This window comes from Phyllostomus discolor, chromosome 12 (assembly GCF_004126475.2).
Source record: "Phyllostomus discolor isolate MPI-MPIP mPhyDis1 chromosome 12, mPhyDis1.pri.v3, whole genome shotgun sequence".
NCBI lineage: Eukaryota > Metazoa > Chordata > Mammalia > Chiroptera > Phyllostomidae > Phyllostomus > Phyllostomus discolor.
Genome location: NC_040914.2, coordinates 17,362,021 through 17,385,588, shown reverse-complemented (window position 1 = coordinate 17,385,588; position 23,568 = coordinate 17,362,021). Strand labels below are relative to the sequence as shown.

The 23,568-nt window shown below is 42.4% G+C and overlaps 1 pseudogene; it reads left to right on the top strand.

Moving 5' to 3' along the window:
- Positions 1–22,127: 22,127 nt before the first annotated feature.
- LOC114511462 lies at positions 22,128–23,237 on the top strand (annotated as a pseudogene).
- The last annotated feature ends 331 nt before the right edge of the window (positions 23,238–23,568 follow it).

Genomic DNA, 23,568 nt, shown 5'->3' with positions numbered 1-23,568 from the left:
TCAGCTGTCAGTAGACAAAGACAGCCAGTATCTTTTGCCTTCACCTTGGAAAAATACCAATATCCATGGAGTATTATGCCCCAGGGATATACTGAAAGTCCCACTGACTTTTCTCAAATCTTTAAAAGGACTTAGACAGCTGCAAACTTCTGCAATATTCTACGTTGATTCAACATGTAGATGGTCTTCTTCTATGTTCTGAAACTGTCAGACTCTCAAGAAAATGCTGTCTACTTGTTGCAGTAATTGGGACAGAAGATCTCTGAAGACAAACCCAATTTTGCTGACTCAGAGTAAAGTATCTTGGATGTTTAATGTCATAGGCTGGACTGTTAATGAACTTTGAGTGAATCAAGTGACTTTTAGCTTTCAGTCTTCCAAAACAGACAATGAAGATGAGTTTTGGGACTACTAGGTCATTGAAGAAATTGTGTACTGAATTTTCCACTTATTGCTCAACCTCTATATGCTCTACTCAATGTGGATTGACCTGACCTGGTCAAATGGACTCCAGAAGGTGAAAAACCAACTTAACTCTAGTTCCTGCTCTTGGACACCTTAACTGTGACTTGCCATTCTTACTTTCTGTACAGGGGGCTAAAGGAAACACTTTAGGCGTGATCACCCCCCATTACCCTGTGGGGTATTACAATCAACAACTAGATTCAGCAGCAAAGGGGTGGTCCCCATGCATGAGGCCATCTCTGCAGTTGCACTGTTATGCAAGACTACTGAAGAACTCGTCGTGGGAGTTCCCTTAACTCTGTCCCATATTCAGTTGAGAGTTTCTCTCACTCTCATCATATTCAGCATTACTCTGTCAGCAGATCAGCATTTTATGAAGTGTCTCTGCTTTTTACACCCACGTTGTTACCCCTGCCACTTTGCTTCCTTCCCCACAGGACAATGATGGCAGACTGTGTTCCAGTAACTGATTCACTTCCCCACTCATGGGGATGACTTAAAGGAGATGCCTATTGATGAAGCTGAAGTAATTTGTTTTTTCTTTAAAGATTTTAGTTTTTTTTATTTTTATACAGAAGGGAAGGGAGGTAGAAAGAGAGGGAGAGAAACATTAATGTGTGGTTGCCTCTTATGCATCCCCTACTGGGGACCTGGCCCAAAACCCAGGCAAGTGCCCTAAGTAGGTATCGAACCTGTGACTCTTTGGTTTGCAGGCTGGTGCTCAATCCACTGAGCCACACCAGCCAGGGCTAATTTTTATTTTATAATTATAGTTCACATTCAATATTATGTTAGTTTAGGTGTACAATGTAGTGGTTAGGCATTTATATAATTTATGAAGTTGTTAGGCAGGATAGATAGCAAACCAAGGCCGGAAGGAGGAGGGAGACAAGTCTCACCCACTAACTCAGTAGTCCTGAAACTGGCCCAGTGATAATGTCGAGTGTCCCAATGTCATAGGAAACACCATAAAAACACAGAACGAGGAAAGTCCTTGAAATTCCATGTATCCTTTACACTATCTGGAAAGAAAGCCTTGAAACTGCTTTCATCTCAGGCCTGATAGGTGGGCAAGGGGGCCTGAATGTGGGAGAGGGTCCACAGACCCAAAGGAAGAGGTCAATAAAATAACCTTGGTTAATTGTCTACCTCTGGTCACTATCTGTTTTACAAGGAGTCCCTGATGTTTATAGAAAGAGCCCACGAATAACTTTGGAAAGTGCTCCAATTTTAATTAACTGTGTCCTGTCATGTATCTGTGTTACAAGATGAACAAAAGAACTCTGGAGCAGGATAAGAATGCAGGCTAACAGACCCCCACATTTACCTAAGTTTGAGTAGTCATGTCCTCCCAGGAAAGTTGGCACCACATTTACCCACCAATCAATATGTAAATTCTTCACCCCATCCCATCACCTGTATAAAGTCCTCAGCACAAAGGATTGGGGGCGCTTGCCAACCCAGCCTTTCACTGCTCTTACCCTGCTTTGCCTATGCCTTTCACTGCCCCCGAACCTTAGCTAGGTCTGTTCTCTTCCATGACAAGGGGTCACCAAAAAACCCTGCTTGCACGATAATAGATTTGCTGATTTGTAATTCTTTACTGTGTCAGCAAGAAGAACCAAGTTCTGGGAGTTTCTCCCATAACAAAATGATCGCCCCAGTAAGTCTAGTATCTATCTGGCACCGTACATAGTTATTACAATATTCCCTATGCTGTACTTTACATCCCTATGACTATTTTTTAACTACCAGTTTGCACTTGTTAATCCCTTCAATTTTTTCACCCAGCCCTCAAGCTCCCCATTCCTCTGGCAACCATCAGTCTGTTCTCTCTATCTGTGAGTCTGTATCTGTTTTGTTTGTTTCTTTATTTTGTTCTTTAGATTATACATATAAGTAAAATCATACGGTATTTGTCTTTCTCCAACTGATTCATTACACTTGCATAGAGCTCCCTAGGTACATCCATGCTGTCACCAATGATAATTTTATTCTGTTTTAGGCCAAGCAATATTCCTTTATATATATATATACCATATCTTTTTATATCCATTTGTCTATTGATAAAAAATTAGATTGTTTCAAAATTTTGGCTATTGTTAATAATGTTGCAATGAACACAGGGGTGCAGATAATTTTTTGTATGAGTATTTTGGATTTCATCAATAAGTCAAGATACAACAAGTGTTGGTGAGCATGCAGAGAAAAGTAAATCTTGGTACACTGTTGGTGGGACCTCAAATTGGTGAAGACACTATGGAAAATAGTAGGGAGGTCCCTCAAAAAAATAAAACTAGAACTAAGCTATGACCCAGCAATCCCACTTATAGGTATTTACCTGAAGAAAACCAAAACATTGTTTTTTCCTACTATTAACATAACATTTAGTCACATACTGTGAGTCAAATATTTGCTATTGAATTATTGTTGTTTTATTTTATTATGTAAATGCTATAATGAATGAAGGAGGAAGAAACAGGCACAGCAGAAATAACAGACTCAAACCACACAGGATTAGAAGTGGTCCTGAGAGATTTTCCTTGTTAACTGAGATCTATGCCTGACTAAGCCCCATGGGAAAGCCATTCTTAAATCAACAACAGTTTTGTCCACACTCATATTCCAGGTTGCCAAAAGCCTCTTTTTCCTCGCTGGCCAAAATAAAAATGCAGAATACCATCCAAATCACCACAGCTGACTTCCATGCACTGAGTCTTCCCAGCTTCATGAGACCAGACGATGGTCCACAGGGTCATCAGTGCATCTTCTGACTGATTTCTGACCAAAGGGAGAAATGAGAAAGGAAACAGTGCTTCAGCTTCTCTGACTTAGTCAGTAACCCAGAGAGAACAATGAGCTTCCTCAATTTTCTTACCTTCTTTCTTTTTTAAAAAAATTCACCTTCCCTTCATTGCCTCTACTTTAAGGATATATTTTTTTTTAATATTTTATTCATTTATTTTTAGAGAGAAGGGAAGTGAAGGAGAAGAGGGAGAGAAACATCAATGTGTGGTTGCCTTTTGTGCCCCCCCTACTGGGAACCTGGCCTACAACACAGGCATGTTCCCTGACTGGGGATGGAACTGGCAACCTTTTGGTTTTCAGACTGGCACTCAATCCACTGAGCCACACTAGCCAGGGCTCCTCAAGTTTCTTACTGAGGCACAAATCCTGAGCATAATCACAAATTTCTGCTACACTTTCAACTAAAAAGACCAATGATTGTAGATTCCAGTGCCCTTTCTCTGTACACCCTGAGAACAATCACCTCAAAGAATTTTGAACTAATTTATGATTGTCACCACAGCGTTATTTGTAATTTATATTACTGTGTTATTAATTTGTCATTTATGTTATTTATTTGTAATCTATACATTTATAACACTGTGACATACCTTGATATTTATAATACTTTATTATTTATTTGTAACACATGTATTTATAATACTGTATTTTTAATATAGTATTATAAACATCAAAGTTGCAAAAAGCCCTGGCTGGTGTGGCTTAGTGGACTGAGCACCAGACTGTGAAGCAAAGGGTCACCGGTTTGATTCCCAATTAGGGCACATGCCTGGGTTGCAGGTCAGGTCCCCAGGAACAGGAAGGGAACGTGCAAGAGGCAACCACACATTGAAGTCTCCTCTTCGTTTCTTTCTCTCTCCCTCCCCCTCTCTCTAAAAATACATAAATAAATAAATCAATCTTTTTTTAAAGTTTCTAAAAGACTAGATCTTAACTGTTACCACCACAAAAAGAAGATAATAATTATATGACATGTTAGAAGCATTGGCTAAACTTACACAATATTATATGTCAATAAAATCAGTCATCATCACCATCATTTACAGTGGGGAATAGCTGGAAACTCTCTTCTTTAGAAGCAGGCCTGTCTAGGATCATTTTTTAGTTAGAGTGGTTTTTTTTTCTTCATGAAAAGGAGGTTCAATGGCCACACGATTTTTCCTGCCCTGCTAAAGAACTGGGACAGAGCATGGAGAGGTTCAACCTGGGGTAGGCACTTCAAGCCTAAGGAAGTTGCCTTAATTTAGGAGGAGGGCGCCACCCTCTGGTGAGGTTGTGAAAGAACACCAGGGAGGACTAGGCAGGGCCCCATTGGCCAGTCTCTGAGCAACTTGAAGTTGCTGCTGAGTTTTTGGTTCTTTCTTTCCCTTAGAAGAAATAGGGAAACCTCACAGAAATACACAAATAAGATAAGTCAAGATGTGAGGGAAAGCTTTTAGTTCTAGCAGGAGGACTTGAGTGCTGAGACCTGCCTTTCCCACATATTATGAGGCCAATTATTACAAAATGGGTGCATAATGATATAGAAATACAGAAAAAATATCCTTGGAGTATAAATGCCTCACCTGGGAGCTGACTAGCTTTTAACATCCATACCCAGAGTAGGACTCAGGGGCAGGGCAATATGCCTCAGAGGAAGACCTCCTTAAAAGTTAGCAACTTAGGCCCTGGCTGGTGCGGCTCAGTGGATTGAGCGCTGGCCTGCAAACCAAGGGGTTGCTGGTTCAATTCCCAGTCAGGGCACATGCCTGGGTTGTGGGCCAGGACCCCAGTTGGGGATGTGTGAGAGGCAATCAACTGATGTATCTCTCTCATATCAGTGTTTCTCTCCCTCTTTCTCTCCCTCCCTTCTCCTCTCTCTAAAAAAAGCACATAATTAAAATCTTTAAATAGATATTTATTTCCAACAAATTCCTTACAAACCTAATTGGTATATATATGCTTTTATATTAAAAATCAAAGACACCCTTGATTTCACAGACTGCCAACCATCACTTGTAATACAGCCTAAACCCTATCAAATGACAATAGTCACTCAGTGGTCTCTGCTGATATGGAAGTAGTTTCACTGGGGCAGATGGTGGCTTTGCCAGATGGGAGATCTTCATCCTTATCTTCATTTGGCCAGGCACCAAGTATACAATCTTAAGTTCAAGTGTGACCAGCCCACTACAGCTTCTTCCATTGCCCATTAGCACCTGGAAAATTCACACTGTCCTGGATCCTTTAAAACAGCTTCCTGACTAGAAGAAGGACTGTTGGATCTCTGCGAACCTCATAAATTTAGCAAAAGAGTCCCTGACATAAGCAAAATCTTTAAAATTTAAAGAGGAACATCATTGCAGTTTAAATTTCCTAAACAAACTTTTCTTCTGTATTTTTTTACATACACACTGTAAAGCCAGCAACCATACTGTCTAGGCAGATATTAAATAAACATTGTAGGCAAGGTTGCCTTCTGAGATTAGAGAATGGCATATAGAAGAAACTGAATGGCTAGACAGCATTTGAGTTGAGTTAGAGTTAGGGACTCCTAAGCAAAAACTATTCTAAAAATATGTTCTAAAAAATTTGAATGAACTGAAAATGATAATTGTAAACAAAATAGAGAAGAGCAACCTGATGCCTATGGGGAAAGGTGGAAGGACACATTTGAGGAACTCGGAAATAGACATGTTCCCAAGACTGTCTTCAAAGTCATGGGTACAGTTCCCCCCAAACCCCCAGCCCTTCCACCCTCTGCTTTGGTTCCAGAGACCCACAGCCCATGGAAATCAGTTACACCAAGTGAGGGGCACTGAGCAGGGCTTGGGAAAACAGCACCCAGGACTCAGACTGTCACACATGAAGGATGGAAGGAAGGGAGGAAAGACAGGGATGGAGGGGCCAAGGGAGTAAGAAAGAAAGAGAGAACGAAGGCAAACTCATGGCATTGAAATAAAATTGAAATCTCCCAAAGAAGGTGGAAAAAGTCATAGATAGAGAAGGAAGGAATTTGTGAAAGAAAGAGCAAAATGTACAAATCTTGTCTGATACAGATTAGGATGAGGAGGCAAGCAGGAAAGTAGTTAACTGTCCTCATATCATATTCACAATAGATAACACCCAAGAGCATTTCAAAATGCCTCCAATAGGTTTTTCCTGCTTTGCTTACCTTTTTTTAATTTAGTTTTTTTAACTACACTTTACATTGAGTCTTATTTTGTATTAATTTCAGGTGTACAACTGAGTGGTTAGACAATCACATACTTTACTAAGTGCTTTCCTGATACTTCAGGTACCCATCTGGCTCCAAACATCATTATTATAACATTATCGACTATAATCACCTCACCTTTTTACCTAACCTTTCAACCATCCACCTGTTCTCTTTTTCTATGAATCTCTTCCTGTTTGTTCATTTATATTGCTCTTTGAATTCCACATATAAATAAAATCATGTGTTCACTCAGCATAATGTCCTGTAGGTTCTCCATGCTGTCACAAATGGTAAAATTTGGGGGTTTTTTTAATTGCCAAATAGTATTCTATTGTGTAAATGTACCACTGCTTCTTATCCACTCATCTATGATGGGCACTTAGGCTGCTTCCATAGTTTGGCTATTGTAAGTAATGCTACAATAAACATAAGGGTGCATATATATTTTCAAATTAGTATTTCAGCTTTCTTTGGACATATACTTAGAAGTAGAATCACTAGGTCATAAGACAGCTCCATGTTTAGTTTTCAGACAAAATTCCATGCCATCTTCCACAGTGGCTGCAATAGTCTGCATTCCCACCAATAGTGCCCAAGGGTTCCCCTTTGCCACACCCTTGCCAACACTTGTTTGTTGATTTATTGATGATAGCCATTCTAACAGGTGTAAGGTGATATTTTATTGTGGTTTTAACTTGCATTTTTTGGATGATTAGTGACATTGAGCATTTTTTCATATGTCTATTGGCCATCTCTATGTCTTCTTTAGAGAAGAATCTATTCAGGTCCTATGCCCACACTACCTGATATAAAATTATCCTACAAGTACATTGTAATCAAAACAGCATGGTACTGGCATAAAAACAGGCATACAGATCAGTGGAAGAAAATAGAGAGTCCTAAACCCACACCTGTACAGTCAAGTAGTATTTGACAAAGGAGGTGAGAACATACAATGAGTTAAAGACAGTCCATTCAGTAATTGGTGTTGATGATTCAGTAATTTGATGATTAGTGACATTGAGCATTTTTTCATATGTCTATTGGCCATCTCTATGTCTGCTATGGAGAAGAATCTATTCAGGTCTTTGCCCATATTTTAGTTGTATTGTTTGGGGAGTTTTTGGTGTTAATTTGTAGGAATTCTTTATAAATTTTGGATATTAACCCCTTATAAGATGTATCATTGGGAATATGTTCTCCTATTCAGTAGGCTGTTTTTTCATTTATATTGCTCTTTGGATGCATGGTTTCTTTTGCTATGGAGAATTTTCTTTTAGTTTGATGTAGTCCCATTTGTTTATTTTTTCCTTTGTTCCCCCTGACCAAGGAGATATGTCAGAAAAAACATTACCAAGGGAAATATCCCAAATTTTACTGCCTATATTTCATAGTTTTGAGCCTTATATTTAAGCCTTTAATCCATTTTGAGTTTAGTCTTGTATATGGTGTTAGAAGGTGGTGTAGTTTCATATTTGTTGAATGTATCTATTTGGTTTTATCAACACCAATTACTGAATGGACTGTCTTTAACTCATTGTATGTTCTCGCCTCCTTTGTCAAATACTACTTGACTGTACAGGTATGGGTTTAGGACTCTATATTCTGTTCCACTGATCTGTATGTCTGTTTTTATGCCAGTACCATGCTGTTTTGATTACAATGTACTTGTAGGATAATTTTATACCAGGTAGTGTGATTCAGATTCCAAGTCTAGGCCTGTTGGCCCTACAGAGCTCTGCACCTCACCTTCCATGGGGCCTCCACATGCTCATGGCCAGACACTCAGTAGGAAGCAGACTGGCCCATGAGTCTTTCTCTTACTCTCTGTCTCTGTCTCTGAATCTATTTCTGTCTCTCAGTCACTCACTCACAATCTTTATCCCTCTCCCTCTTTAATCACAGACCTCAGAGCATTCACAGAATGACAGAAGTGTTGGGAGCTGGGGAGTGAGGGGGGGCATGTAGAGCTCAAAAGAAGGAATTAGCCCATCACAGTGAGGCAGAGGTCCTCTACTCATCTCCTCTCCGGCCCCTCAGGGCAGCTTTCACCACCCCACCCCATCCCTACCTCCTATAGTAGCTGCAGGGGCAAGAAGTTTGAGGGGCACTGGGGCCAGGGCCTTCTCCACCCCACCAGGAGAAATATTTGACTCCCCAGGTTCATGCCTTCCCCACTGGTGGAGAGAAGCCTGAGTCCAGAATAGAGATAGGAAACAGGCTGACTGAGGAGACACTGGTGGGTGGGGGCTAAGAGAACAGAGAGACATTCCTCTGGAATCATTTCTCAGCAAATTGCCTCAGGAAATTCAAAAAGAACACACTTAACCTCACCAAACACTAATATGTTTTTATCACTGGAAAACCATGCCAACCACACATTCCTCCTCATATCCTAGAATGTGTCCTTATAGCCAGATGTCCTAGCTTCCAGGAGGATGGCCTGGTTGTCCCTCATAGGCTTCATAAAATGAGAGACACCAAGACTGTTCATTTTAGGAGAGAAAAAGACACAGAGAGGGATGGGGAGATGCAGGATGGGATCCCTACCCAGGAGGGCCCCAACCCCATTGTCCACCCCTGCCATAGTCCCCTCTGCTTGTTGTCACCTTGAGTGAGGCAGGGTCCTTACCTGGCACAGACCCTGGAGATGGGAGAGGAACGGCACCGGGACTTTATGCCTTGAACTTTCACTTTCATGACAAACCTCCTCTGGGGGCCAAATGACCTGGGACAGCAGAGCTCAAAGAAGGGCCAGAAAATATAGTTGGGGCCACAGAGGCTGGCCAGTTCAGGGGCAGGATGGTGTCATCATCACAACACTGTTCCAAGGGGTTGTACATCCGGTGTCCACACATGGGTGCTGGCTGGAACAGCCACAGGCCAGACTTGATGTGGGTCCCTGGACAGAAATTGCTGGTGAGCTCAAGGAGGACCAGGCATGACCCCACTCCCAAATCAGGAGCCTTCCATGAACCACATCCTACTACCCAAAGGGTAGCTTCATCCCCTTCATTCTTCCCCACCCTGAGCTTACCTGCACCTGCCATTGTGCACTGGTTGAGGAGGAAGAGTAAAATGCAGACAGAACCTGGAAGAGAAGGAAAGGGGATCGAGGATGAGGCTGGGATTGTGGACCTCAGCAGGGGCAGGCCAGTGTGGGGAAGGCTAAGTTCCAGTTTGCTCTACAGGTTTGAGTCTGGGGCCATCTCTGCACAGGGCCTAGTTCCTGACACAGGTGACATTCCAGACAGCTGAGCCTGCATAGCCTGGACCATTTGAGGGGAGAGAATACTGGGAAAACTCTTAGAACCACAGCTTAGGATTCTGAGAGTACAGTGCAGTTCCCCAGTTGGCAGAAGGGTGGAGCAGGTGTTAAAGATATCAGAGGGAGATCAGGAAGGAGGAAGGAAGCTGAGGTTAGAGAGAAAAGGGAGAGACAGTGTGGGTGCGTAGGTGCTTTGGGGATATGACTGGGCTTGAGTAGGTCTTGGAGCTGGAGCTCTCCTGTGTTTCAGCTTCTGGGCACCACGACTGTGGATGAAGTTTGACAAATGAAGAAAATGTAGAGAAGGATGGGTCATGAAGAGTTTTTATAGGTGCACTTACATGACTATAAGATAGGAGAAAACATATTATCTAAAATGATATAGAAAAACATTTGACCAAACCTACACTTTTATAATATTAAAAAATCCAACAAAGAAGAAACTACTGATAGAAGAAAACTTCCTCACCTGATGAAAGGTATTCACAGGAAAACTCACAGCTTATTACACCTAGTGGTGAAAGATGGAATTCTCAGCCTTTAGCATCAGGAACAGGACAAGCCCGTCCACTCTCACTACTCTACTCAACAAAGCACTGGGAGTTTAAGTCAGAGAAACTAGGCCAGAAAAGTAAGAAAAGTTATTCACATTGGAAAAGAAGTAAAACTATTTCTATTTGCAAATAGCATGATCTTGCATATTAAAAATTCTAAGGAAGCTACCGACACCCTATGGAACTAACTGATGAAGTCAGCAAGATACAAAATTCACATACAAAAAATCAGTTGAACAACTGGCAGAGACCATCTGAAAATGACATTAAGAAAATAATTCTGAAGATGGAGGCATAGGTAGATACACTTTGCCTCCTCACACAGCCAAAAGGACAACAACAAAACAAAAACAAACTGTTTAAAAAACAAACAAACAAACAAAAACAACCAGAACTGACAGAAAATCAAACTGCATGGAAGTCTGATAAACAAGTAGTTAAAGAAGAAATATTCATCCAGACTGGTAGGAGGGGCGGAGATGGGCAGCCAGGGCAAAGTCAGGGGCTAGAGGTTGGGGTGAGCTAGGCAATGGCTGGTGGAGTGGGTAGTCCCACATTTGTGTGCCAATAAACCAAGAGGAACAAATAGGGAGTGAGACAGACCATGCAACTCAGGGCTCCAGTGCGGGGAAATAAAGCCTCAAAACCACTGACCGAAAAGATCTGTGGGGGTTGCAGTGGCAGGAGAAACTCCCAGCCTCACAAGAGAGTTCGTTGGAGAGACCCACAGGGTCCTAAAACACACACAAGCCCACCCACCTGGGAATCAGCACCACAAGGGCCCAATTTACTTATGGGTAGTGGGGGAAGTGATTGAAAGCCATCTTAGAGCTGAGCAAGTGGCTCTGTTCCCTCTCAGACCCCTCCCCCACATACAGCACTGCAACACAGCAAGATGGGTTGCCCTGCCCTGGCAATACCTAAGGCCCAGCCCCTTACTATGTAACAGGTGTGTTGAGACAAAAAAAAAATGACCCAAGTGAAGAAAACAGATGAAACCTCCAGAAAAATACAACTAAGTGATGAAGTGGTAGCCAATTTATCACATGTTCAGTTCAAAACACTGGTAATCAGAATGCTCACAGAAATGGTTGAGTATGGTTGCAAAATAGAGGAAAAAGTGAAGGCTATAAAAAGTGAAATAAAGGAAATGTACAGGGAACCAACACTGCAGGGAAGGAAACCAGGACTCAAATCAATGGTCTGGATCAGAAGGAAGAAATAAACATTCAACCAGAACAGAATGAAGAAACAAGAATTCAAAAAAAAAAAAAAATGAGGAGAGACTTAGGAACCTCCAGGACAACTTTGAGCATTCCAACATCTGAATCATAGGGGTGCCAGAAGGAGAAGAGGAAAAGCAAGAAATTGAAAACTTATTTGAAAAAATAATGAAAGAGAACTTCCCCAATCTGGCAAAGGAAATAGACTTCCAGGAAGTCTGGGAATCTCAGAGAGTCCCAAAGAAATTGGACCCAATGAAGCACACACCAAGGCACATCATAATTATATTACCCAAGATTAAAGATAAAGAGAGAATCTTAAAAGCAGCAAGAGAAAAGTAGACAGTTACCTACAAAGGAGTTCCCATAAGACTATCAGCTGATTTCTCCTAAGAAGCCTTACAGAAAAGAAGGGGCTGGAAAGAAGCATTCAAAGTCATGAAAGTCAAGGACCTACATCCAAGATTACTCTATCTAGCAAAGCTATCATTTAGATAGAAGGGCAGATAAAATGCTTCCCAGATAAGGTCAAGTTAAAGGAGTGCATCATCACCAAGCCCTCATTACATGAAATGTTAAAGGGACTTACCTAAGAAAAAGAAGATAAAAAATATGAACAGTAAAATGACAACAAACTCACAACTATCAACAACTAAACCCAAACAAACAAAAATGAACTAAGCAAACAACTAGAACAGGAACAGATTCACAGAAATAGAGATCACATGGAGGGTTATCAGCAGGGAGGGGTAGTGGGGAGAATTGGGGGGGAAGGTACAGGGAGTAAGAAGCATAAATGGTAGGTATAAAATAGACAGGGGAGAAGTTAAGAATAGTATGGGAAATGGAGAAGCCAAAGGACTTATATGTATGTATGTATGTATGTATAACAATATATGAATAACATATACCGAATAACATACATACATTAATGTGCATATGCATTTATATATACATGTATGTACATGTGTGTTCATACATACATGAATAACAATGGACATGAATTAAGGTGGGGAGTGCTGGTGGGATGGGGTACAGGGCAGAGGAGAGTAAAGGGGAGAAAAAATGGGACAACTGTAATAGCATAAACAATAAATTATATTTAAAATAATAACACAATAATTCTACTTTTAATACAACCAAAAATAAAATACTCATGAATAAATTTAACAAAAGAAGTGCAAACTTTGTACACTGAAAACGAAACAAAATATTATTGAAAGAAATTGCAGAGAATATATAAATAAATTGATATATACATTAGAACATTGTAGAAATTAATAAACTGAGCCTAAAATTTGTATTGAAATGTAAGGGGTCCAAAATAACCACAACAATCTTGAGAAAGAACAAAGTTGTTGACAGGACACTCCAACATTTCAAAGTTTGTACAGAGATACAGTAGTCAAAACACTGGTACTGAATACTTAGTGTACACATCCATACACTTAGTATTTATCCATATACCTATATAGATCAAAGGATGGAATGAACAGTTCAGAAATAAACCCTTACATCTGTGGTCAATTTAATTTCAACAAAAGTGCTAAGGCAATTACAAGGGGGAAAGAATGGTCTTTTCAACAAAGATGCTGGAAACCTGGATATCTACATGCGAAAAAAGGACAAGGAGAAGGAGAAAAAGAAGAGGGAGAAGAAGAGGGATCCCTTGGTACATACCGTGTACAAAGATTACCTCCGAATTGATCATAGACCTAAATATAAGAGCTAAAGCTACACAACTCTTAGCAGAAAATAATGGAGAAAATCTTAACGACCATGGTTTAGGCAGTGTCTTCTTAGACATGACATCAAAAGCACAAGAATCAAAGAAAAATAAACCTCCTACAATTATAAAACTATGCACTGCACACAATAACATGAAGGAAGTGGAAAGACAATCCATGTAATGAGAGAAAATATAGGTCATATTTTCATCGGTTTCAAATAGATCATAATGATAAGGGATGAGTGCACAGAATATACTTAAGAAATATTAAAACTCCATAATAAAATGACAAATGATCTGATTTAAAAGTGTAAAAGTATTTGAATAGGCATTTTTGTAAAAGAGATGTACAAATGGCCAATTAGCACATGAGAAAAAAAGCTCAGCATCATTATGCATTAAGGGAATACAACTTAAAACTACAACAGGCTTCACTTCACACCCTCTGGGATGCTTAATGGAAAACAAGAGTTGGAGAGGATGTGGACACATTGAAACCCTCATACATTGCTGTAAAATGTAGAAACTCTGGAAAACAGTATGGCAGTTCCTCAAAGAGTTAAACATAGGGCCAACGTTTGACCCAGCAATTCTGCTGCTAAGTACTTACAAAAAAGAATGGAGAACAGATACTAAAACAAATACCTACATATACACACATTTTCATAACAGCATCATTAACAACAGCCAAGAGATGGGAAGAGCCCATTTGTCCATTAACAGATAGATACACAAATTGCTGTACATACATAAATGGGATGTTATTCCACTGTAAAAAGGAATAAAGTATGAGTAAATTCTATAATGTGGATGAATCTCAAAAACATTATGTAAAGTGAAAGATAAAAGAAACATAAAAGGTGACATATGGTATAATTGATTCCATTTATGTGATGTATCACTAATAGGTAAATCCAGAGACAGAGGGCAGATTGGTGGTTGTCAGGGGCTGGGGACAGAAGGGATGAGAAGAAACTGCTATGTGGGCATGGGGTGGCCTCTGGCTCAATTCTTAACTGAGAGGAAAAAAGCAATTCTGGAAGATAACTGTTTGAACTATTCTGTGTTTCCACATGAGAGAAGAGAGGAGACGGGAGGGAAGGAAAGTCAAGGAAAAGCAGAGAAATGTAGTTACCCAACAGGAAGGGTTAGTGAGCGCAGCAAGCCTCGCTCATGCGGATGGAACACTGATGACAAAGCATCACCCAGAGTCCCTTCCTCCCTGAGCCTGCACTGGAACAAGCCCCTAACTTGGGCACAGAACCTGGTGTACATCCTTTGGCTTCATGCCCTAGACCTTCAGCCTCCCAACAACCTACTCTGAGAGCTCAAGGACTTGGGGAAACCGTGCTTGAAGCAGGGCCAGGAGATGCAGCTGGAGCTACAGAAGTGGGCCAGTTTAAGGGAAGGATGTTTCCCTCAGCATAGCACTGCTCTAAGGGTTTGTAGGGGCCCCTATGCCTGAGCACCAGCTGGCACATCCACAGCCACCTTGGCTGGGGGAGTCAGAGCTGCCTTGGACTCCAGGACCAGTCCAAGACCTTTGGGAACTCCCACCCCTATTTACAGTGTTGTTGCCTCCCTCCTCCCCTCACCTGTTCTCACCTGTGAGTCCAAGTATGAGCCCAGGAGTTCAAATGTGAAAACTGCAGCGAAGAAGCAGAAGGAAATGAGAAGCAGAGTGAGAATGATGGTGAGAGTGTACCATCTGGTCATCAGAGCTGGGAACAGCTCCAAGTGATTTTGAGATTGACTCTGGGTGGAGGTCCAGGAGACTGGACTTGACAGGTGAGGAATGTAGGGCAGCGTCTGGGAAGAGTTAAGACTCTAAAATTTGCAGGTCAGGAGAGAGATGGTGATAAAGTCACAAATCACATGGAGTGATTACGAGGTGGGAAGCCAGGAACTGAATAGGAAAAAGAATTCAGTCTGAGGTTCAGAGTTACATTAGGGTGTGATAACACATCAGTGAGACTTGGGGCTGGAGCCCCCTTACCAAAGATCCTGGGCACCATGGGTCTTGATTGCCCTCCAGAGTAGTTGATGTCAGAGCAGTTGTCTCCTGTAACTTATATACTTCATGTACTCACGTGTCACAACAGAAGGGCAGGGCTGCCAGAAGGGGAGGGGCATGAAGAGTCATAGTTACATCCAAGAAAAAACACATAAAAAATTTAAAGAAATGTTCTTCAACCAGTTCCAACAGCTGCTTTCATAAAGCCTCAGGGAAAATACCACCTTAACACCTTTCCGAGTTATGACGTCTCTCCTTGATCACTGCTGATGGGGAAACCCAGCTGGAAAATACTCCTTGGCTCATCACCCACCAAATGCCAGCTCATCCTAGACTTTCCATATTATTCTACCCTGCAGTCTCATGAGTCCCTCTACTCCCACTCACAATCCACCTCCAGACCTGCACTGCCCACAATTATTCAGAGTTATTTAGAGGAAATTATGAAGTTGCAGTGTGATCTAGAAGAGCAGGGGCCACAGAAACACTGCCAGGGAGAAAGAAAAGGAACGGATTGACATAGGATTCATAACACAGACTGAAAGAGCGCCTCGTAGAGAGCCTTGTCCAAAGAAAGGCTCCATTCGTGTTTCTCACTATGCTTTTGTGTCACCATCACTGTTATTGAGACAAGATAACATGTGGGTTATTATTAAATAGACCCTCTGTTCTCTGCTGGCTTCCTCCCATGCCACAGTGAACAGACTGGGGTGAGAGAGATAAGGCAGAGACTTTAAGACCCTGTAAAAGCTAGTGGTTCATGGACCAACTCCTTCCTCTTCTCTTCAAGAGTATGTGAAACATTTTACCACAAGTGGGAGATGCGCGCATGTGTGTTAGCCTCCTCTCTTTGTTTGGCATGTGTCTGTGAGGGCTGCTCTTTGTGTCGGCACATTTTCAAAATGTCTCCTCCCACCCATGCCCCTGACAGGTGTCCCACCTGTGGAGACTCACCTCCCATTTACACCACACAGCTGCTGCAAGCACAGACCTAAAGGAACTACATCCCTGTTTCCTAAATTCATTGGCTTGGCACATCAATCATAATGTTGTTGTTGTTTTTGTTGTTAGGTTTAGGGAGATGGCTTTAGCTCCCTCAAAAACCAAAAACCTCCTGGAACTAACCATTGAAGTTGGAAAGGTTGTAGGATCAAAGTCAACACACAAAAGCCATGCTTCTGTGCACCAGCTTAACAGTGGGGACTGAAGTTTAACAACCAGCACCATTTGCCCCTCCTTTGAAATGTTTAGAGATGAATCTAATAAAACATGTGCATGATGCATATGATGAACTACAAACAACAAATGAAAGAAATTAAAGGAGAACTAAATAAATGGGGAGACATTTATATTGTGATTTGGAAGATACAGTATAAATATACTTAAGATATCAGTTTTCCTTAAATTGATCTCCAGATTGAACACAACTGCAGTCAAAATCCCAGCAGAAAATTTTGAAGGTACAGAAAAGCTAATTCAGAGAGAAGGGGTGGCAGGGGGTAGGTAGAGGTAGGCACTGGGAGAAATGGGGGTAGAAGGAGACTTTGGGAAATGTGCACATGATACAGTGTGCAGATGATGTTTTATTGAGTTGTACACTTGAAACTCATATGGTTTTGTAAGCCTATGTCACTCCAATAAATTAAATAAAATTTTATAGAAAGGCAAAGCAAACTACAATATCCAAAACAATTCTGAAAAGAAAAAATTGTTGGAGGACCTGCTACTCAATTTTAAATATTACTATAAAGCTACAGTATTGACCAATGAATAGACAAAAATCAGTAGAACAGAATACAAACTAGAAATAGAACCACACAAATATGGCCAACTGATTTTTGACAAAGATATAAAAGCAATTAAAGGGGGGTGGAATAGGGTCAGTAAATAGTAGAAGAATTAGGCATTCATATGCCGGGGGAGGGGGAGAAAAGTCTAGGACTATACCTCACATCTTATATAAAATTTAACTAAAAATGGATCTAAATGTAAAACCTAAAACCACAGGTCTTCTAGAAAAGACACTGGAGAAAATATTAGTAGCCTAGAGATGTGACATCAGAAACACAATCCTAACGGAAAACATTGATAAATTGCACTTTGTCAAGATTTAAAACTTTGGGGGAAAATATTTGCACATCACATACCTGACATAAAACTTGTATCCTGATTGTTCAACTATATGAAAAGTAGATATTCAGGGTATATAAGAACATGAAAATCTCTCAAAAGTAAGCAGTAAGAGCCCTGGCAGGATTGCTCAGTTGATTGGAATGTCCTCCCTTACATCAAAGGCTGTTGGTTCAGTCCCTGGTCTGGGCGCATAGAGGAGGCAACCGATTGATGCTTCTCTCTCTCCCTCCCTCTCTCTCTCTCCCTCTCTCTCTCTCTCTCTCTCTCTCTCTCTCTCTCTCTCTCTCTCTCTCTCTCTCTCTCTCTCTCTCCCTCCCTCCCTCCCTCCCTCTCTTAAAATCAGTAGACATATCCTCAGGTGAGTATATAGTAAGCAAAGTAAAACAGTAAGCAAAGAATGAGGACAGAAAGGGAAAGGATGAGCAGCACTTTACAAAGAGGAAGTATAGCTGGCAGACAAGCACAGGAAAAGATGCCCAGTGTCATTAGCCATTAGGGATCTGCAACTAGAACCACAGAGAAATCAATTTGCATCTAATAGAATTATTAAAATTAACAAAATACAAGCCCTGGCTGGCATAGCTCAGTGGATTGAGCGTGGGCTGCAAACCAAAGGGTTGCATGTTCGATTCCCAGTCAGGGTACATGCCTGGGTTGCAGGCCATGACCTGCAGGTAACTGCACATTGATGTCTCTCTCTCTCTCTCTCTCTCTCTCTCTCTCTCTCCCTTCCTTCCCTCTCTAAAAATAAATAAATAAAATCTTTTTAAAAATTAACAAAATACAGACAGTACTAAGTGTTAACAAAGATGCTGAGAAACCAGACCTCCCACACATTACTGGAGGACATGCAAAATGGTCCAGCACTCTGGAAAACAGTTTGGAAGTTTCTTATAAAACTGAATATTCACTTATCCTATGACTTGGCATTCACACTCTTGGGCATTTATCCCAGAGAAGCAAAAACCTTATGGTCTGACATGAAAATTACATGAATGCTTATAGCTGTTTTATTTGTAATAGCTCCAAACTGGAAACAACCCTAATGTCCACCATCAGGTGAGTTGATGGATGAGTTGTGAGAAATTTCCTGACAATGGAACGCTGCTCAGTAACCAAAGCTGGAACCACTGATGTGCCTAAGGAGGTGTCTGGGTCACAGAGGCATTATGTCTGAGAGACACTGGTCTCAGAGATTACATTTGAGTCACTCCATTCAGGTAACACCTGCGGAAAACTGTGAAGGTGCAGAATACATTGTTATTGCCAGAAGTCAGGTGTGGGGGGGAAGGTGTGACCACAAAGGGGCTTCGTGAGGGCTTTTTGTGGAGTGGGGGAAGGAACTGTTCTGAGAAGAGACAACAACTCTAGTGCTGACAGATCAGAAGGGCCTTGAAAGTGTGGATTGTTATTGGTGTTAGTGGTCACTCCATACCTTCTACCTAGAAACCTCACACAACCAGTGCATTTATGAAGTTAAATGACATTGTCTTTGATTTTGCAAGGCATGGGTATTCTTTACTATGTAATTTGTATCATGAATATATTTGGTAGACAGAGTTGATTGGACTAAGCCAAAAAAGGTAACCTGAATCAAAACTGTTGACAGGTATAAGGGTGGGGACTGGAAAGTTGGGTAGGAGCCCAGGGTGGAGGGTGGGGAGTCCTGTGCCAGCTCCTCCTCTGACTAGATGGAGTCAGGCTTGCCTGTACCTGGTGAGCATTATCTCTCATCCTGTCTGCCCCTCCCTGAGGGGTTGGCCCTGACGTGGGTCCCGTTGGTGCACCTGTCACTCAGGTCCAATTTAGAGATCATCTTCAGTAACTCTAATGCATTTCATTTACATACATTTTCCATTACCATGCACCTGGGTTGTTTTTTTTTTTCAGGGTTGTCGACCTGCGTTAGTTTTCTCTGGCAGCTGCGACACCAGCTCAGTCCCGCAGACAACACACACTGACTGCCTCACGGCTGTGCAGGCGGAAGTCTCAGGATCAGTCTCACTGGACTGAAGTGCTCATGTCTGCAGGGCCAGATCCTCCTGGAGGCTCCAGGGCAGAATGCGTGTCCTTAGCTTCTCCAGCTGCTAAGCTTGATCTTTGGCTTCCTCCATCTTCAAGAGGCAGCGCAGTACCTTCGGCGCTCTTTCCATACTGTTTCCCTGTCAGAGGAAAAGGCGTTGTGTTTCCACTCTCACAGTGTTGTTCTCCCTCTAGGTGCCCATAGTCGGTGTGGGGTTAGAGGCTGACATCTCATCATGGTAGCTGTTTCCAATGCTTTGTGTCATGTGGCAACGCCTGATGGCCTGTTAGATTTTTAACGAGTATTTTTGGTGATATTTAGGGGCAATTATTTGAAGTTGTTAATTCAGCTAGAAATGAATCATTTTTTGCCAATTAAAGTAATATTGTAGAATCCAAGTTCCTGTGTTCTGAAACATTTCTAACATGGTTCCAGAAAGGGACTCAGTTTGGATCATAGGGAATGTGCCTGGAGCCCCCAGATTCCATGGCATCTATAGGTGTGTTTACTTGATTGGATACTTATATGTCCCAACATCGGGGTGCTGTTATTTCACTGTATTTGAAGGGGGTGCTGAAGCTCTGAGATGTTATGTGTTTTGACAAAATCCCACAGTTTATAAGTGGTGGAAATGGACCCCTTGAAGTCATGGGAGGGAATTATAAGCATGTTACTTAAAACTATGAAGGAGCCACCCTGGCCAGGTGGTCAATTGGTTGGGTATCATCCTGCAAAGTGAATCGTCACCGGTTCAGTTTCCACTGAGGGCACATGCCTGGGTTGCAGGTATGGTCCCTGACTGTGGTGTGTATGAGAGGCAACCTATCAATGTTCCTCTCCCTCTCTTTCTCCCTCCCTTCCACTATCTCTAAAAATAAGTAAATAAAATCTTTAAAAAATGGTTAAATACTTATCCTTAACATTTGTCCCCTGCACTAGACTCAGTCACAGCTCCCCTTGTGTGCCGCTCTGCACTCTGCATCCAGTGCAGGGCCCTGCACAAGGCAGACACTCTCTGCTCACTGATGCCAACGTCAGCAGCCATGTCCGGGACCCAAGTGGAGGTAACCTTGATGCAATTGGATAGGAAAGGGTCAGGAAAGACCAAATACACAGAAGTCAACTTGATACAAGTGTGCAAGGTCTTTGCACTAAAAACTTCAAAACACAGCTGAAATAAGTTAAAGAATATTGAAATAAATTCAGACCTTTTACATGCTGCTGCTTTGGATGTCTCAATATTCTTAAAGTGTAAATTCCCCCCAGTTGATGCAGAAATTCATTTCAACCAAAATCAAAATCAAACTCCCAACAAGTTATCTTCTTTTTTTCTTTTTTCTTTTTTTTTCTTTTCTTTTTTTTTTTCCTGCAGATTTACTTGCTGGATGTTGTCAAAGGACCTGGAATAACTACATAATTTTACCTAGAGAATAATGCTTATGTGTAAGATAACAGTAATAAAACAGTACAATGTTGGTTTAAGGACAAACAATCTAAGGGACCAGGCAGAGAGACCAGACAGACCCACACGTATATGGCCACCTAATTTCCCAAAAGACACCACTGCAACTACATGGAGAAGAATGGTTTTTCTCTACATAGTGCCAGGTAATGGAACACCCGTGCGGAAAATGAATCACCTCACACCAAATACAAACAAGAATTCAAAATGGGTTATAACTAATGTGAATGGTGAGACCATAAATCTCCCAGAAGAAAACATAGGATTTGAGATTAAACAAAAAATCCTTAAAAGGGCACAAAAAGCACTAACCACCAAAAAACTAAGTAATCACTTGATAAATTGGACTTCATTAAAATCAAGATCTTCTGTTCATAAAATGAATCCACATGAAGAGTAGGAGAAGGTAAGACACAAACTGTGTCAGAGAGGACAGATGAGCTAGAGACAGAAACACCACGTCTGGAGTACAGCACCATAAGAAAAAGAACAATCCATTTTTGGGGTTTTTTTAGATTTTATTTGTTTGTTTGTTTGTTTGTTTGTTTCTTAGAGAGGGGAAGGGAAGGAGAGAAACATCAATGTGTGGTTGCCTCTCACACGGCTCCAACCTGGACCTGGCCTGCAACCCAGGCATGTGCCCTGTCTGGAAATCGAACCACCAACGCTTTGGTTCACAGGCCGGCACTAAATCCACTGAGCCACACCAGCCAGGGAAATTAATTTTTAATAATAGAAAAGGACAGACACTTCAGATGCGAGGATATCCATGTAGTCAGTGGGCAGAGGAAAATACGCACAACTTCGGTCACCGACCGCCAGAGAAACTCGTTCACCCCTCAGTGGGCTGGAACCAGCAGGCCGGCACCCCCGCGGATCAGCGAGGGTGTGGCCACCCCTGGGACTCAGGGGGTGAGACCTGCTCCGGCCACTGCAGAGATGTGTTTTACCCGTGGGGGCGAGCACATGGCTGCCCTGTGAACTGGGACATGCATCTGAGGGAATATGTACGTGGGTTCATCAAAAGACACGCACAAGAACGTTCACAGAAGCCTTACTCGCTCCAGCCCCGCACTGCAAACAACCCGTGGGACCTGTGGGAGGCGCACTAGAGTAGTGCCGGGTGTGAACTCAGAACGGGGAACGCGCCGCAGCAGCGAGCACGGTTCGCTGCTTCCACCTGGGCCCCCGTGTCTCTCAGACAGAACGATGCGTGAGTAAGGTCAGAACTGAAGAGAACAGACGTGCGATGGCAGGTAACGCATTTCATCTACGACCAGTCTCAGAATACAGTAAATCTGGCCGAGGGCTACGGAGCGGGGCGGGACCCGGTAGGGGCGGTCCAAGGGCGTGCTGGAATTCGCAGGGCGGGGCTGGAACTCTGAGGGTACGGCGCCGCGGGCCAGCAGCTCCCAGCAAGTTGTCTGGACTAAGTTTGGGTAACCACCTGCAGCTGGCCAGCGCACTGCTATGAGTTGTAGACGCCCCTGCCTGGCCTCACACCTAAGTACTTTTGGTTTCCACGTCCCCGTGCCACCTGCTGAACAGCCCCGAGCATTTTTGGAAATCAGCAACCCAGGAAAAATGACTTTTACTTTTACTCACATGAGCCACCTTCTCAGGCCCCGCCCTGCGGAGATGGGAGAATCCACGAGAATCCAGCTCAGGTCTGCGGCTCATCTCCGCAGGGTCTGCGGTTGCTTGGGCCCCAGACACGCTCTGGATGCCACCAGGCACGTTACTGCAGTAATGGGCACCGGACTGCGGACTGGAGATCATACATAAGCAGGGCTGTACACAGTCAGATAATTCGGACAATACAGTTCCAGTCCACAATTTCTTCTTTCCAGAACTTGAAATTGTCCTAGGAACAGAAGATGAGATTACACCTGAGGTTTTGCAAACAGAAGTTGAATCAGAGCTTGTCTATCGGGAGTGTGGGTGAAGCACACGAGGAAGTGCTGGGTTCCAGGGCAAATCAGAGCGAGTCAGGGAAAACACAATCTTCCAGAAGGGTGACATTAAAATAGCCCTGGAACCAGAAGACACTCTCAGATATGACAGGGATGTGCCCCCATCTGGATCCCTGATGACAATATCCCTCAAGAAAAGGATAGTGCAAATTGCCCCTGTGGTGCCAAGAGAATATTTGAATTCCAGGTCCTGCCTCAGCTGCCCAACGACCCAAAGGCCCCCGACTGGGCAGGCGTGTTGAGTGGGGCAAACTGGCTGCTTCACTGGTGCTGAAAGCTGCAGGTGGGGCACGGACTACCCAGAGCAGTTTGTCTGTGAGCAGGATGTGACGGAGACTCCTCCAGCGCAGTGCTGTGAAGCCTTGAACTTGCTCATAACCTCTTAGACCTTGCGATACATTTTTAGGACTTTATTCTAAGGAAATAATTACACCACAGAGAGGTACAAAGGTGTTTCTTAGAGTGTGTAAATATTAGAGAAACAAAAATGTCCAGTTATAGTAATTACATAAATTTTGGTGTGTCTGTCCAGTGGAAGTTATGACACAGGCCTATGTGCACACCAGGGAAGCTGCAGATCCAAGTGACACCAAGACACCAATAGAGATGGTATTCATAGTGTGATCACATATTTGAAAAAATATTTGTACATATGTATGCATGGACATAAATCTGAAAAGTTACACAAAAAATATTGTTAAATCTGGGTGGAGGTGC